This window comes from Populus nigra, chromosome 9 (assembly GCF_951802175.1).
Source record: "Populus nigra chromosome 9, ddPopNigr1.1, whole genome shotgun sequence".
Taxonomy (NCBI): domain Eukaryota; kingdom Viridiplantae; phylum Streptophyta; class Magnoliopsida; order Malpighiales; family Salicaceae; genus Populus; species Populus nigra.
The window spans coordinates 13544337-13561143 of NC_084860.1; the positions used below are offsets into that span (position 1 = coordinate 13544337).

The 16807-nt window shown below is 28.2% G+C and overlaps 1 long non-coding RNA gene across 1 annotated transcript; it reads left to right on the top strand.

The window, feature by feature from the left end:
• Nucleotides 1–11438: 11438 nt before the first annotated feature.
• On the top strand, nt 11439–13772 carry LOC133702873 (uncharacterized). Its single transcript, XR_009843797.1, has 2 exons — nt 11439–11886; nt 13463–13772. It is a non-coding gene; the product is annotated as an uncharacterized LOC133702873 (long non-coding RNA).
• The last annotated feature ends 3035 nt before the right edge of the window (nt 13773–16807 follow it).

The following is a 16807-nucleotide window of genomic DNA, read 5'->3' on the forward strand; positions in this document are numbered from 1 at the left end:
TGTGTGTGCGTGGCATTGACTTCAGCGCCCTGACTACAAGGACTCCTTGTGTGATGGGATTGGAGGTGATGGCTAAATTTCAGCAGGAACAAACAACTGTGAATTCAAGACATGTAGCCTCTGCGCGTGTCTTCACGCTCCGCCCAGATGGGTTTGCATTCTTTTGCGCACTCCAGGAAGTGCCTCCACTTGATCGGGATCCTTTTCCCTCCTGTCAAGTGTGCGCTAGCTGGTAGCCAAGTACTTAGCTATCAATATATATCTCTAAATTTGCGTTTTTCCGTTTGGATAAAGTTTTGGAAAAAACCCACAAATTTCGTGGTTTTCAAATGCAATATTTTAAAAAACGACGCTTCAAACTCAAAGAAGATTAGAAAGAATAAAAGAATGATATACATAGACGTATGGAAGTTTTAATGATAAAAAAAAAAACTCAACAAAACAAATCTATAAATATTAAAAAAAACTACTAACCATGATCCGTATAATTCACTAGCCTTGTCAAAAAAAATTATATATATATAAATAACGCTCTTTATTATTAATAATAATTTTTTGATGTTTATAGATTTATCTTGTTAAGCTTTTTTTAATTATTCTAGAAGTTTCGTTTCTCTTCTTTATATTTTTTTTAAATACCACACTTGAAAATTATGATATTTTTCAAAATCTTTTTCGACCTATGCTAATTTTTCAAAAAAGTTTAAAATGTGTGGTTTTTCAAAAAAATCTAACTACTTTGCAATTTTTTGTTATTCTTTCATGCCCCTTTTGTGTATTTAATTGTTTGTAAATACAATTTGGTGTAATAATTAAGTCATTTAATTTAATCCCAATGCTATTTCTGCTATAGTTCTTGCATTAAACTCCTGGGATTAAATAAGTAAAATAATTAATCATGATAGAGCTAGCTAGGACAGCATCAAAGATGCCCACGATTTTGCTTAGTTATTTAGATGTTGAGAGAACAAAATACTGCGGTGAAAGTCGAACAACTTAAGATCACCGAGTGCCTTCACTTCTCCTGTTTTCCATGCACAGTTTCGATTAGGAAGAGAGGTCTCTGTATATTTTCTTCCTTTTCATGCAGATCTCCTAATTACCAAACGCACAGTGCTGAGTTGATATGATTGGCCCTTGGATCCATGAAGGTTAGGAAGTTCTTTCAATGGCGGTTGATAGCATAAACACTGTTTGTGGATATATATCTGCTAACATGTTATGGAAGGATTAGATTAGCCACCTAAATTGAAAAGAAAGAGGTGAGTTGAGCCACCATCTGATGAGAAAGAAAGATGGAGAGTGAGTTGATACATTTTAACAACCGTACTTTAATTACCTATAATTTCTTCCAAAGCCGACATTTCGAGTTCTTAATCACTCTGTTAGTCGTAATTAATTAATTATTCTTAACACGCACCGTCTTGGTAATGAAATAATATTTGATTATTTTAGCGAAAAGAAGATAATTAGAATCTTTTTATTGCTTAATTAAACGTGCATGTGGATATGGATTAGTATGTTTGGTTTCAAGAATTGGTGTATACGTAAACTTGTTTGAAAATATAGTTGTGGTTGTTTTTTAAAATATTTTTTATATATATATTAAAATAATATTTTTAAAAATTATTTTTTAATATCAATGCATCAAAATAATTTAAGAAACCAAAAAAATATTAATTTGAAGCAAATAAAAATAATAAAAATAATAAAAAAATTTAAAAAACAATGATTTTATTCTGATTTTCATCACGAATCAAGTTTATCAAAAGTTTCTTCTTAATTAATTATAGTTGACTAAATTAAATATGAAAAAAGAGGAGAAAAAAAGAGAATCAAATTCTCAATTATTAGATTTTAGTATGATAAAAAAACAAAAAAACATCCGGGGAAAGAAGGGTGGGGGACCAAGATCCCATTGATGCCATGCTGCTGGAAAAGGGATCACATTCTTTCACAGCTAAAATCATTATGTCTGGTTTGTGGAGTTCCTAATAAACTCCATTTATGATGAAAAGGGCCATTAATTAGCCTCAAGACGTCTCTTGCAAAGAATATTTTTTTTTATTATTAAACTACAAGCAAGAAACGTTGGATATTAAAAATGGCATCATTATAATAATAATTGCTGCTAGATTTAATGGGAGAAATTCGTTTTATCATGGAGGTTGATTCATCCAAAATGAATAAGAATCAAACTAAAATCTTCTGCAAGTAGTTAGCAAAAAAACTTTAAATCCCACACCTCCTCTCAAAAAGAGAATTCGAGAGAGAGAGAGAGAGGAGGGGAGAGGGTGCAAATCTCAAGTGGATAATGGAGTATCCTCAAGTAGGTCCAATTGATAAACATGAACGAGATGATTGACAGCAAAATCTTAAATTATTATGCGATCTTTCACCATATTGGATTGCACTGAGGTGATTATTGCACGAGAATGACTGACTGTCTCTCCCATTCTGCCCGTAGCTGATATTTCTGTGTCAAAATCCATGTTCATGAACGCACTTTTTTGCGAGGTAAGAACTGGGATTTCCCTTGTCATTTCTGTAGTTGCAATGCAGGTTGCAATCGGGACGCTTGGCTTGTAAATCTCTCTCAAATTGCTCTCGTTGCGCTTGCCATGCAATAGCCAGATCTTCGAGCACAAGCTCCTTTGCCACTAATCTGATGAAAGATTTGAATTGGACTGCTATGTTTTGTATATTTTTTGAACTAGTAATTGAATCCTTTCCCTATTTCATCACCAACATGAATTGCGAAGAAGAACAAAATTTAATCCTTGCCCCGTATAACGTTTTAGCATTCTTCCTAATAATTAATAATCGGCACTGGTTTATGATGTGTTCTTCAGCAATAAATTAAGCTAATTTAGGGAACGTTTGCGGCTGCGTTCCCAAAAAGTTTATTTTTTTTTGGCTAAAATTTAATATGGTTTGTATGTTTTAGATCGTTTTGATGTGCTGATGTCAAAAATAATTTTTAAAAAATAAAAAAACATCATTGGCATGTATTTTGGCACGAAAAGTTATTTAAAAAGCACCTACAACTACACTGTCAAACACGCTTTTATTGGGTTTTCAATTTGAAAACAGAAACTCAATGATTACTAGTTTTGTTTTCCGCGCTCCGCTGCAGGTATAGATCTTAGTTTTTGGTAATATCTTTGTGAATATTTTTTAAACAACTTGCATAAACTTTGACATATCAAGTTGGTATGGTCAAGCTCTAATCTAATTTTAATAAAACAACAAGATGTTGTCCAAACTTTTTTTTCTTTGAAAAATCACACCACCGTACCTTTTATAGTTTGATTATTTTTTGCTATGCCTCTTGTAAAGTTATTAAAATGTAGGATTTAAAGTGTAATTTTAAAAACATGAAGGCAAAGTGAAAAAAAAGAAAAAGAAATCAAATTATAAGAGATTCTATGTAATTTTTTTTAATTATAAGCAATGTTTTTCTGAAAGTAAAAAAGAAAAGGAAAATGAGCATGCTATTGAGAACTTTTTGATAGTATCATTAAATTTAGGTAAGCGCGTTAATCTTGAAATCTCTTGATATTAATTAATGCTTGTCTAATCCGAGCTTCAAACTAAACCATGTAAAAGTTTTCATGATGTGAGCTAGTTAATTTGACAGATCTAAAAACAACCCAGATAATTGGTAAAGATATGGGTTAACTTTAATAAAATCAGGATGATATTTTTTTATTTTAATATTAAGACAAAAACATATTGGATCATACCAAGTCAACTTGGATTAACCACTAAATTCATGAACCGGTCATGGACACAACTAGAATACGCTAACATGATCAAACAATTGTCTCTTTCTCTTTTTTTCCTCTTTTTTTCTATCCTATCGAGCCTTCTTTTGGTTCAGGCCGAATAAAATTCGGTATTAAATTAAAGAGTTATTAAAGAATGAATATCTAAATTAAAAAAAAAAGGATATATACTCAAGTGGAATGAGAGTCGGGACTCAATTAAAGAGTTATTATAAAACTAGGGACTTGTCTTTACAGGCACCGCGTGGTGTCTACTTCGCTACAACAACCAATTTCTGAGCTCTTTTAGTTTTTATTTATTAATTTATTTATTCATAAATTTTTCTGAACTTAGATACATGTGGAGCAACGACAGCTAAATTAAGCTATATAATATGTTAATTAATTAATAGAAGTCAAAAACATAAAAAAAACTTAACCAGCCAGCCAGTGGCTAAGATGTAGGTTCAACAAGTGATTTATAATTTTTAAAAAACCACCCAACATTTGAATCCCATAACTTAGTGTCCGCAGTTGTGTATTGACCCAAAGTGTGAGCTTGTTAATGGGGAGAAATTGTCACAAAAAGCTTGTGGAATTTCATTCATGTCTTGTCATGCATGCATGTCCAATGTTTTTTATTATATTATTATTATTTATATGTTTATTTATTTATTTTTGAAGTAGAGGGGCATTAAAGCAGAGCAGAATCTAGGAGCCACGAAGAGGGAGCAAAACGACCCCTTCTACAATATCCTATAATAGCAGAGATTCCTACAGGTGAGTTACTAAAATAGATAGTACTAGGAGTGGGCCGCCGGGCTGGATTATCTTTTTTTATTTAAATGCGGCAAGCACGTTTTTTTTTTTAAAAAAAAATATATAACTCAAGTGTCAAGAGGAAAAAAAAATACTGTAGTTTAAATTTCATCTAATTAAATATTTAAGATAATATGATAGATATGTAATCTGAATAATATGAGAGAGTCAACATGTGTTAACTTATTAAATATTTAGTATAAGTCATGAGATCAAGATGATCAGATACAAAAAAAATAGAAAAAAACCACAAAGCTAATGTTTTTATTTTAAAAAAACTAATATCAAACAATAAAATTAAAAAGAAAATAAGTTAAAAAAATCAGCTTGTATTAACTTTTCAAACCTGTGACTCGAGTCATTAAATTAGAAGAATCATACATGGAAAAACAACGAAGTCCAGTCCTTCAACAAATCAAACATTGAAGGATGGAATTAGATAAAAAAAAATCAATTTTACAAAAGGATCCAAAACAAAAAAATAATAATTAATAATGAGGATAAAAATCAAAATAAAAAATAAATTAGAGAGCAACTATAAATTTTTTATTGAATGGTGAAATTGAAAAAAAACTTTAATAAAAAGATAAAAAAATCAAATGAGGACCAATCATAAAAAATAATATACTATGAATTTGGATTGAAGAAAAAAATTAAAAACCAATAAAAATGGTACAAAAGAGTCGAGAAAAGAAATTAAAAATATAAAAATAAGAACCAAATTAAAAAATATATATCATAAATTAAAATCAAAGAATAAAATTAAAAATAAATCAATTTTTTTATAAAAAAAAACTAACTAAAGAATTTGGTTGTCATTAGTTGGTCAACTATAATCAACGAACAAGAATGTAAGAACAAAGTACCCCATTAGGCCTATATACATGTGTCATCAAGCATCCCTTGAATTAACATTAAATTAATTTCCATGGTATGCTTTATACGTGTTTCATGTCCCCTAGTTCACCGTAGAGCATTGTCGAACTATTAATTTATTAGTTTTCCTCAATATATATATATATATATATATATATATATATAAGTTTATTATTAAATAAAAAAACTAAAAGGCCTTAGTTTTTACTATACATATACATAAATTATTATGGGTTGAAATAGTAAAATGATTATTTTATATTTTTCTAATAAAATTATTTAAATAGTTATTGAGAGCAAATTAATATTTTCAATAAAATTTATTTGTCTTTATTATAATGATCGGAGACATATAAGTTCTTTCAAATTTTAGATGCACATTGAAATAATTTAAACATCTTTTTTTAGAAAAAGTTTAACTTGGATCGAGGGACTTTTCAACCTTTTACTATTTTTATAATATAATGGTTAAACTGTCATTAAAAGAAAAAATAAATAAAATTTATGTTCACATATATTTTTATTTTTTTATCATGGTTTTTTAAGTTATCATTAATTTAAATTAGGGACAATTCAATTTCTTAACAAATATAAACATAACTAACAAATAAAAGTGATGCACGCGCCAATGAGTGGTAGGAACCCATGCTATTTTGGCAGCATATGTAGTGACTCCTAGTTATCAAACACAACCTTCCATGATAGAGTTTGAAGCATCGGGACATCCTCTTTCTAGTGGTCAACCTGGTGTAAACAACGAAGCAACCATTGGTTTCCAGTGGATTTTTTCCCTTTCATCTCTTTTTTTCTCTCTCTTTGCGTAGGATTTCACACTAGCCCTTTTAAAAATAAATCATACCCTCTTAGTTTGTATTTGTATCAGTTTTGGTCTTCGTTCTCTTTATTACTATTTGTTTTGTTTTTAATATTTTTTTTAATTTAATTTTATCCCACAATATTTTATTTCATTTAATTTTTGCATCCAATTTAGCCCTCATTTTTTTATTGCTATTGTTGTTATTATTATTATTTTCTTGATTTTTTTTAAATTTCATCCCTTAACATTTTATTTCATTTAACTTTTGTATCCAATTTGGTCTTTATTCTTTCTATTGTTATTTGTTTTTATCATCTTATTGATTTATTTATTTTTCAATTTAGTCTTTCATTATTTTCTTTCATTTAATTTTTGTACTAGATTTGATCATTATTATTTTTATTGTTATTTATTTTATTTTTTAATTTTGGATGATTAGAAATCTTGTTTCGTGATTTTTCCTTCTTTGTCTTCTATGAGGTAATTCTGTTCTCATGGCTCAGGTTACGAGTTTCGAAGATTAGCCCAATTTAACTTTGATTTTTTTTTCAAATTGTTTTTTTATTTTAATTTCATCTTTCGACATTAGGTTATTGGGCTTTGAACTTTGTGATTTTTTCTCCTTTTTTTATAAAGGGTTAACTCGATCTCATATTCTGGGTCACAAGTTAGTCAAGTTGACATGATTTTTTTTAAAATTAATTTTTTTCATTTTCCTCTTTTATCATTTAGTTTGCTTGAGAGTTGACCTTTATAGTTTTAATTCATATGATAATTGTGTAATTTAATATATTCAAATATTATTAAAAAAATATTGTTGATGCATCAGCACGTACAGGGTTGTCCAATGGTCAATCTTTGTCTACGCAATGATGTTTGAATCATCTTTGCATCACCTCTACGTGAGGCGACATGTGTAGCTAAAGGCTGTCCAATTTGACAATGACAACCTTTTTTATTTTTTTCTCTATCATCTTTGATTTTCACACTTGTGCCATCAAAATCTCATAGCAACCCTTCAATTTTTAATCCCATTGGACTTTCTTCCTGTTTTTTAATTATTATTTATTTTATTTAAAATTATTTATAAAATTAGAATTCCTTTTCAATTTCATCCCCTTTTAATTTTTTTTATATTTCAAATTTAGTCTTCATTTTTTTTTATTGCTAGTTGTTCTGTTTAAGATAATTTTTAAGTTTGAATTTTTTTTATAATTTCATCCTCATTAGTTTTTTTTCTATCAAATTCAATCCCTATTCTTTTTATCCCTATTTGTTTTTACTTTAGCAATTTTTTTTAGATTTTTTTTTGGTTTCTTACTTCAACATTAAATTGGTTTGGAATTAAACTTCTTGATTAAACCTGGGTCTAGGACTTTACAAGTTGAAAATTTTAAAGATTAACTCAAGTTTAGGAGGTTCACCCAAAAACAATTTAATTGATATTTTTTTAATTTCATCATTCAACTTTAAATTGATTTTAAATTATTATTTTCTTCAATTTTTGCATTCAACATTGAGTAGTTTTATAGTTCAACTTCATAATTTTATTCATTTCGCTTTTGTTAATATTGTTTTACCTTTTTATTGGCACAAATAATTATTTCACTAAATAAAACATTTACTCTAAGTAACAAAGTTATTAAACATAACTAAGTACATGGCCCGAGTTGTGAGGTCTAATATTTTAATTTTATTTATCTCTTGATCAAATATAGATTTAATTAATTAGATATGTCTATAAGCATTTCAGTTTATGATTGAGAATTTCTCTATATCCAATAACACGTTGGAAAGGCCTATATATTTATTTTTTATTAAAAAAGTTATTTGGCCTTCATTGAAGTGCGGGTTAAATAAATAATACAAGCTATCATGCATACTTTAACGAAGTCTTTTTGGTGATCATTTGATTTTTCATAGGTTTTTTGTTCAACAGTAATGACTATCTACTTATAAATAAATTAAAATTCAATATATATCTCAGATAATATTAAGAGTGTTGATGTATTAAAAAATTAATAAATTCTTCTATATGCTAAATCTAGAAAATTTATGATACTACAACAAAATTAACTTTAAATGATATTTTCTAAAACAAATACTACAATAAATGCTATAATAGATATAAATTATAATGATTTTTCATAACTATCATTATTATATATTCTTAGTTGCATTTTCTTAATTTTAATGATAATTGTAGTATATCTTTATCCACATTAAAAAAATTCGGACATATGATAAATTCATTGTACACCTAAACACATATTAGTATTCATTATAATAGCACAATTATCATTTTTTTCCTTTCAACAAAAAGTCAATGAATATATTATTGGGGTAAAATGGTCTTGTCCTAAGGATCTATTAGTTATTATGAGATTGATTAGAGATAGTTCAATAATTATATCTTTTAAATGCATAATGTGATAACAATATTACCCTAAAAAGCAAATTCTTTGAAAATATTGAATGGGGACAATGCGATCTTTTTACTATTTAAGAACACAATAAAAAAACTATATTTCCCTTAAAAAATTGTTAAACTTATATCTAAGTGCTTTTTTGTATTTCAAATTATTCTTTTTTTATAATAAACAAGTTGATGGAGGAGCAATTTAATCTTTTAATTAAGATAGATATTATTAGAAAAAAAAAGTTGTTGACATGTACGGTGAAGTCGTACCTCCAAGCATTACCTTTTGGGACTGCACATGTAGCTCAAAAGGTGTGAGTGTCTCTTATCTGTTGGGGCTTGCTTTATATTCGTCAGCTATTTTTTTTAAAAGGAATGGTATATATTTATTAAAATATCAAAATAACCCTCGATCAATATGATTGTAAAAAAAAAAACATAATAAAAAGACAAAAAATCTATTAATGTTAGTTTAGTTATTTTGTGATTTAAAGAGTAATTAAGTTATTTTGCTGTGTTTAGAATAATAAAAAAAAACTAAAAAGTCCATGAAGGCCAATTTTATATATATAGTTTTTAATGGTAAATAAGTTATTTTCTTGTGTATAATAAGCGGAAAGGCCAATTTGTTTCTAATTAATTTGATAATGATTATTAAACCATGATAAAAAAAAACCAAATTAACTCCAAGAAAAATTAATAGATTTTATTTGAAAAAGACAATCATCATTTCATTATTTCAATATCTTGAGCTATAATGTTTTACCTATCTTTTTTTATCCTAATATACCTTAGATATTAAAAAAAAAAACACACACACACGTGTTTTTGACTCAGGTGAGTTTTTTAAACAAAGTGACCGCCGCCGATTTTAGTAGTGCTTGGTCGGAATCGATTTGTGTCATCAGTTTGGGAGAAATATTCAATTCTGGGTAATTTAAGAGAGGGAGCGCGTACGGGGAGTATAATTTTTATTTATTTATTATTACTATTAATTAATTAATTTTTTTTTTATCAAGGACGCTTCTATCCAAAATTATTGTTTCCGCTGCCAACACTTTTACCAATCACTTTGTTACATAATTCAATTTGTTTTTTTTTTAATACATAATATTTACACAAATATCTAACATCTTGTTTATAAATATAGTAAAAAGTGAATAAGATATTAGATTTTCCAGTTACAAAAAAAAAAAATCAAACCTGACCAAATCAAACCAATTTTCAATTTGGTTGGAATTTTGGACCGAGCCCAAATCAGATCGGAAACACTCCGGCGATTGTTAATATCAAAAATAAATATAAACTAATTTGTAAAAATATTGTTCGGTTGCAATCAAATAAAATTCTATAATGTATTTGAAAATTTTGCAACAAGAAAATTCGGTTGGAATTCTCTCTACAAATAACAATCTTTATAGTAGTGTTTAAGGTTAAACAAATGTGGCAAAACATGCGCAATAAAGATGATTTCTTATAATGTCATTGCAGCATGTAATTGCATTGACATCTTACTCAAAATGCTAGCATAGTTATTGAGTAATTACAGAATTTTATTTCAGCGGTAAATATTATTTTTTAAAATATTTTTTATTAGAAAATATTTATATATAAAAAACTATATTACTTTCTTTGGAAAACTACAAAGATAATGACAGGGGGGTTGGGAATATTTTGTAATAGAAAAAACATAAAGAGAACAAAGCAGAAATTTCGAGGAGGGTGAGCCTTTTGGTTTGATCCAAATTGTAAAGCACGACATGATTGAAGAGCCTGTCTTTGTGTGCTCCGTTCATGCCTTCGATTTTTTGAAGGAAAACGAAAGAGAGTCTTAAGTCAATGCTGTAGGTCCTAACCTTCCTTTTGTTGCTCTCGACAACAGTGATAAAAATGATCCTTTAATTAACCACATAGTATAGTAATTGTCTGGAATTAAAAGTTTAGGATTAAAAGATTTGTTTTTTTTTAATTTTAAATTTGAGTTCTAAAATTACTAATATTAATAATCACTGTAGCTTTACCTGGTCGTTAATTTCAGAATATATAAAGATTAGTTGATATATACATAAATTAACTCAGACATCCCACATGAATAAAAAAAATACAGATCACTAGAAGAGCGAGGTAGTGTTTTTTATATCGTTGGTACAAAATGCTCATTAGTGCAAATTAAAGACGCACTCAATCCGTAATCGAGTCCAAAAAGAAAAATATTCCAATAGCATTACCTATATTAATTACAAGATATTGAAATAATTGAAGAAAATATCAAAATTCTAACACCATAAAATGCTCATAAATTAGTTTACTGCATGGAAGAGTGGGAATCTTTTGAATCTTCTAACAATAATTTCTTGGCAATATTTTTGTTGGAAAAGTGGGCCTATAATCCTTCAACTTTTGAATCGTGCTGTTCTTTTTTCTTTTTTTTCCACTACATCATTATATAATTTAACAAAGTTGATTTTTTCAAGCAACAATTTCTTTTAAGTTTTCTATATTGAGTTGACGTGGAGAAATCCAAGAAATCAACAACTTTTTATTTTAATAAGAAAATTAGCTTTTCATTTTATATTTTAATTATCAATTAGAAAAAAAAATTAACAAATTAGCTTTTTATATTTTAAATGTAAACAATATCTTTTTTTTTATCAATTAGAAACATTAAGGGCTAGTGTGTGTGTTTATCAAGGTTGTGAATTAAATTTTGTTCTAGCCAAAATAATCGGTATATCTCGTAACATATATATAAAAAATCATAATAAAGTGAAGAAAATTATGTCCCGCATTGAATCTCAGCTCTTTCTAGATTTCTTAGTTAATTTCTGACTGAAATGTTCCAGTTTCATTTAATCTATTTAGGGTTTAGAATCTTTGAAAGCATTCAACTTGAACTCCTAAATCAATCAAACAAAAAAAACCCAGGTATAAAAAGGCTTCTTTCTTCCCTGATCCCTAACTTCTCAACCCCACGTACAATCACCCTTTTCCTGACTAATTAATTCCACAACAAACAGCCAAAGTGGAACATATCGCTAAACTTGATGCTCACATGGCTGGCAAGATATCTCTCGCCTCTCCTGCCCACTTGTTCAGCTACAGCAGCAGCCCATTTGGTCTTCTGTTTCTCCGGGTCTGAAATCTAGGCCACCTAGGAATCGACAGAGTCTAGTGATTCCAACGATGATGTAAGTTTTCATGTTGTTGTTTATGGATGTTTCTATTTATGAATTTTAAGTGGGTTTTATGAAAACAGTGAAACTCATGACTGTTTTGTTACGTCGGGGGGTAATCACATCGACTTGTTTGATATATACGAATCATTGTATATCTTGTTTTGTCATGCTTTGTATTTTCTAGGGACGAATCTCTTCATATTCATTCCCACTTGTGCTTGTACTTCGCCAAACTTTGGTTGAAAATTGAATTGATTACCGTCTTCTTCGGTTTGGACTTTGTACGTGTTCCTCATGGAATAATAGTGGGTGATGATTTGGTTTAAGGATGTGGTTTTCAAAATTGCTGAAACATGGTTTTTTTTTTTTATTATTATTATGTTTTGGTTTTGTGTTTCTGTTTTATGTGTGGGAGTGAATGAGAATGGAACATGCGAGAGTTATGTGTTTTTTTTTAATTAAAATGGGTGTCCGGACCAGCTTGTGTGTACCTCAACTAATCTCGCTGGACCTGAAGTTAACGACCATATAAATCTCCAGTGGTTCTGAGATTTATGGAACTCAAATTAGTGACCTCCAGGGCCTGACTAGTTGAGTTACACCCCTCATAATTAGAGCCATGTTGTTTTTGATGGATATAAGAAGTGTTTGGAATCGCAGTTGCAACCATGTTTTTTAAAAATTTAATTTTTTTATTTAAATTTAATTTTTTTATGTTTTTGTATTGTTTTGATATACCGGTGTCAAAAATAAATTTTTTAAAATAAAAAATATTATTTTAATATATTTCAAAGAGAAAAACATACTTTAAACCGTAATCGCTAATACAATTTTAAATACCTTCTTAGCATGTATGTGGCATGTTATGAGAGAACTACAACAATTATTAAATTTTTAATGAATATTGAATAAGAAAGAAACTATATATATAAATATAAAAAAAAACACACAAGCACCCCGACTATCAAAGAAGTATTAATAATTGTTTGTGATACTTTTTACCACACCGCGGGGACACGACACTCCACTCTGCAAAAAACTACAACAATGCACTTGTGTGTGTTTATTGCTGCTATACATTATTCATCGGAGGAGACTAGCATTTCCCAAGAATCTGCATTGGTGATTGCTTAGAGTGATCCAGAGGAGATCTGGACACACCTTATAGGACAAAACTGCGAGTTAATGATTGCATTTGTTAATGTCAAGATGCCAATGAAGGCGAAAACTGCATTGTTGTGAAGAAAATGACGTCCATGTATTATATCTATAGCTGCTGACAAGTTACTGTATTATCTTATTGCTTTTTTATTTGGAACGACATGGAGCGCTGCCCATGCCCTCCGACTCGAAACAGCAAAAAGTTTCCTGCCCAGGAATCTGCTATTCACCATAGCCAAACCATGACTCGAGCTTTATACTTTGGAGCCCAAAACGGTGGGTTGATGTGGAAAGGAAGAACACTGCTATCTGCTAGCAGTGGTAAAGTAATGAAGAAAAGATATTTCTGCTATATAACCTTGGTGTAACAGTTGGCTATGATTAGGGTTGATGCTGTGATCTTACCTTGTTTTGTTGCTAATAATAGGGACAGTGGGAATGGAGATGGAGGAGGGTAGGGGGACCACCATCAACAAGCAAGGTTCATGAATATTTCCAGAGACAGTGCTGACACTGTGTAGCAGCTGTCGCTCTTTATTTAATGTTCCTTTGTGTTTGTTTTCATGTATATCATATCACCTCAGGAAACGCATCCATGGAACTCTCTTTGAATTCTTTTACAGAGGATAGTACTGTGTAATTCACCTGTGATACGCCATGGGTGGAATCAAATTCCTTGTTTTACAACACAAATATAGAATATGAAAGCATCGTTAACATGTTCCGTGAATTGAGAATTTGATGTTTATTTAATTAAAGAAAAGTAAAGAATCATGTGCGTCGTCGTGTATAAATGTTGAAAAGAGAGATTAATATAAATAAAATATTAAGTCATAAAGTTGGATAAATACAAGTTAGATAGATACACCGAGAGGGAGCCCTTCAAGAAAGTCTTACTTAATCACGTGACAGTAATTTGTTTTTATATGTTAAATTTGATTGAAATATTAAAATAATTCTCTATTATAACACTACGGTTCCATTTGAGGACGCGGCTGTGGCTGTGGCTGTGGCTGTGTTTTTTAAAAATTTAAAATTATTTGTTTTTGTTAAAATTTAATATGGTTTGTATGATTTGAATTGTTTTGATGTGCTGATGTCAAAAATAATTTTTTAAAAATAAAAAAACATCGTTAACATGCATTTTGGCACGAAAAATTATTTGAAAAACACCCACAACCATACTGCCAAACACGCTCTCATCATTAAACAATTTTACTGGTAAAATAATCCCGTCGATGTGAGGCATGATTACCCTTTTCTCATTACTTTTTCTCCACTAAAAAATATATTTTTTCTAAGTTGTTTATTTAATAGAAATTAAAAGCAATAAGAAAAATATAATATTTTTTTAACAAACATTTCTATAATTAAAACAATTTAATATTAGTAACGCGTTCTGTTTTTTTACTATAATATTCTTTTTTTGACACCTTAACATAATTAAACAGAACTATAAAAGGCTAAAAAATAAAATTTACTAATTTTAAAAAAAATGCTATGATTTTAATCTAAAACAAAGTAAAAATTAAATGGTATTTAATAAAAAAATACAAATAAATATTAATTAATTAATTTAAATAGATCTTATTAAAATAAAAAGAAAAAAAACAAAGTCAAAAAGATATTAGACACTTAGGCATAGGTGCATCCACATGACTGGCGTATTCTTTGAAAAAAAAAACTATAGGTGCATCTAGCCTTCCTTTTTATGGAGAAAAGGGTGGATGATCCTTTAAAAAACAAAAACAGACTACATGTAGTTTATTTTTCTAAATTTTGACTAACCGACAAGTGGTTGAAATATTATACAGAGGGTGTTTTAATTAAGAAAAAGAAGAAGCTATTTTTCTACTTATTCTCAATTAATAGATCAATTTTTCATCTTGAAAAACCCCAAATCAGTCAATAAAAACACTACTAAATCGAAAACAATTATTTCTCAACCCCGATCTATGTTTTTTTAGTAAGAAGAAAGGTAAAAAATATCACAATAGAACTTATCTCATCAAATAGAATCTATTAACATAAAAATCAATATTTTTAGTTAATAAAATATGACCAATCAACAACTTTCTTTCTGTCATTATTTTTCACCAACTTTTTCTTTCTCTCTTCTCAAATTTAGAAATGAAACATGAATAAAATAAATTTTTGAATTAAAACATAAAATACTCAACAAATAAGGATGAAAAAGGAAAAAAAAAGCATGGGGGACCAAAATACCTAAAAGCTCATCTCATGCTTAGTAAAAGAAAAGAAAATGAGGCTGAATTTTAATTTCATTGTGAAATTCTATCCCAAAGTTTCAATCAATCATTTTGAATTAATATAATTAAATTTTATTTTGTTAAATTAAGAACTAACTCAATGTTTATTTTTTTGACATCACGATAACCATATATCAAATTAATCAAAAAAATTATCAAGCCAAATTCTAAATTAATTTAATGTCAAATTAAAAAAAAAAGTTATGTGACTCAAAAAAAAATTAAAGTACCAAAAAAAGAAAAACATTAAGTGTTACCAATATTACACTGAATTGTCTCACAGTCCACAAGCTCCTTTAGTTTTTCTTTTTCTTTTTAATATAATCTACTATTTTTGAACTCTACTTCGCTATAACAAAATGGTGACATTTTGTTATTTTTTACAAATTTTACCAAACAAAATGCTATTATAGATTTGAGTGGCATAATTAAACATCATTAATTCTGTTAATTTCAACTTTTAGATAAAGCTCTTGGCAATCTTATTAGAATGAGTTATCAAATATTATAGGGATATGAATTCCATATTTAGAAAATACTAGAAAATTATAAACCTTGATTCTAGCCTAATTATCGTCAGTATCTAATTAATACCTAGTTATAACCTATAAATGTTATTCCTTAATTTGTATAAAAAAAATATGTCTTTACATGTAATAACAAAATATAGCTTCTATCATCCTGAGGGGTGTAGCTTAACTAGTGAGATCCTATATTTTCTTTCTAGAGATCATTAATTCGAGTTTCACAAATTTCAGGGCCACTAAAAACTTATATGGTCATTAACTTAAGAGCTTATGGTTATCTTTAACAACTAACCGATCCAAGAAATTAAATAAATTAAAACATCGCACATACTATCTTGATGAAATAATGTACCTATTATTGTTTCCTCCTTGGTATGTTCTTTAGGCTCCTCGGTAGCAAATTATCTAAGAACTACGTCAAATAATTTATCCCAAAAGTTTATGGATTAGATTGAAGCATGAAGTTACTGTTTTTTATTTTAATTATTTTTCTAGTTAATTTTGCATTTTAATTATTTATTTCTTGCTTAACCTTATTCTAGCTTGAATAGCTTAAATAGCAGTATATAATTAAGACCTAGACACTACTATATAACCTATAAATAATATTCCTTTGTATTAATAAAATGTCTTTACATATAAAATTAAGGATATATGTAAAATAAAATGTGTTTGGTAGTTGGGAGTGTGGTAGTTGTTTTTTAAAGTATTTTTGATTTAGAAATGCATTAAAATAATATATATTTTTATTTTTTAAAATAATTTATAATCTAGAAATATGAAAAAAAATCAATTTTTTATAAAATATTATTTATAACACAATTCCAAAAACTCTTCTTATTCTCAATTTTAACATTTTTATTTGCTCAGCACAACCACCACCTAATTGTGAAGATATTATTAGTTTAACTCTTGTTTATTAAAACTAAATTCTTATCTAATCATATTTCAAGAAAACCATTTACTTTCAAATTA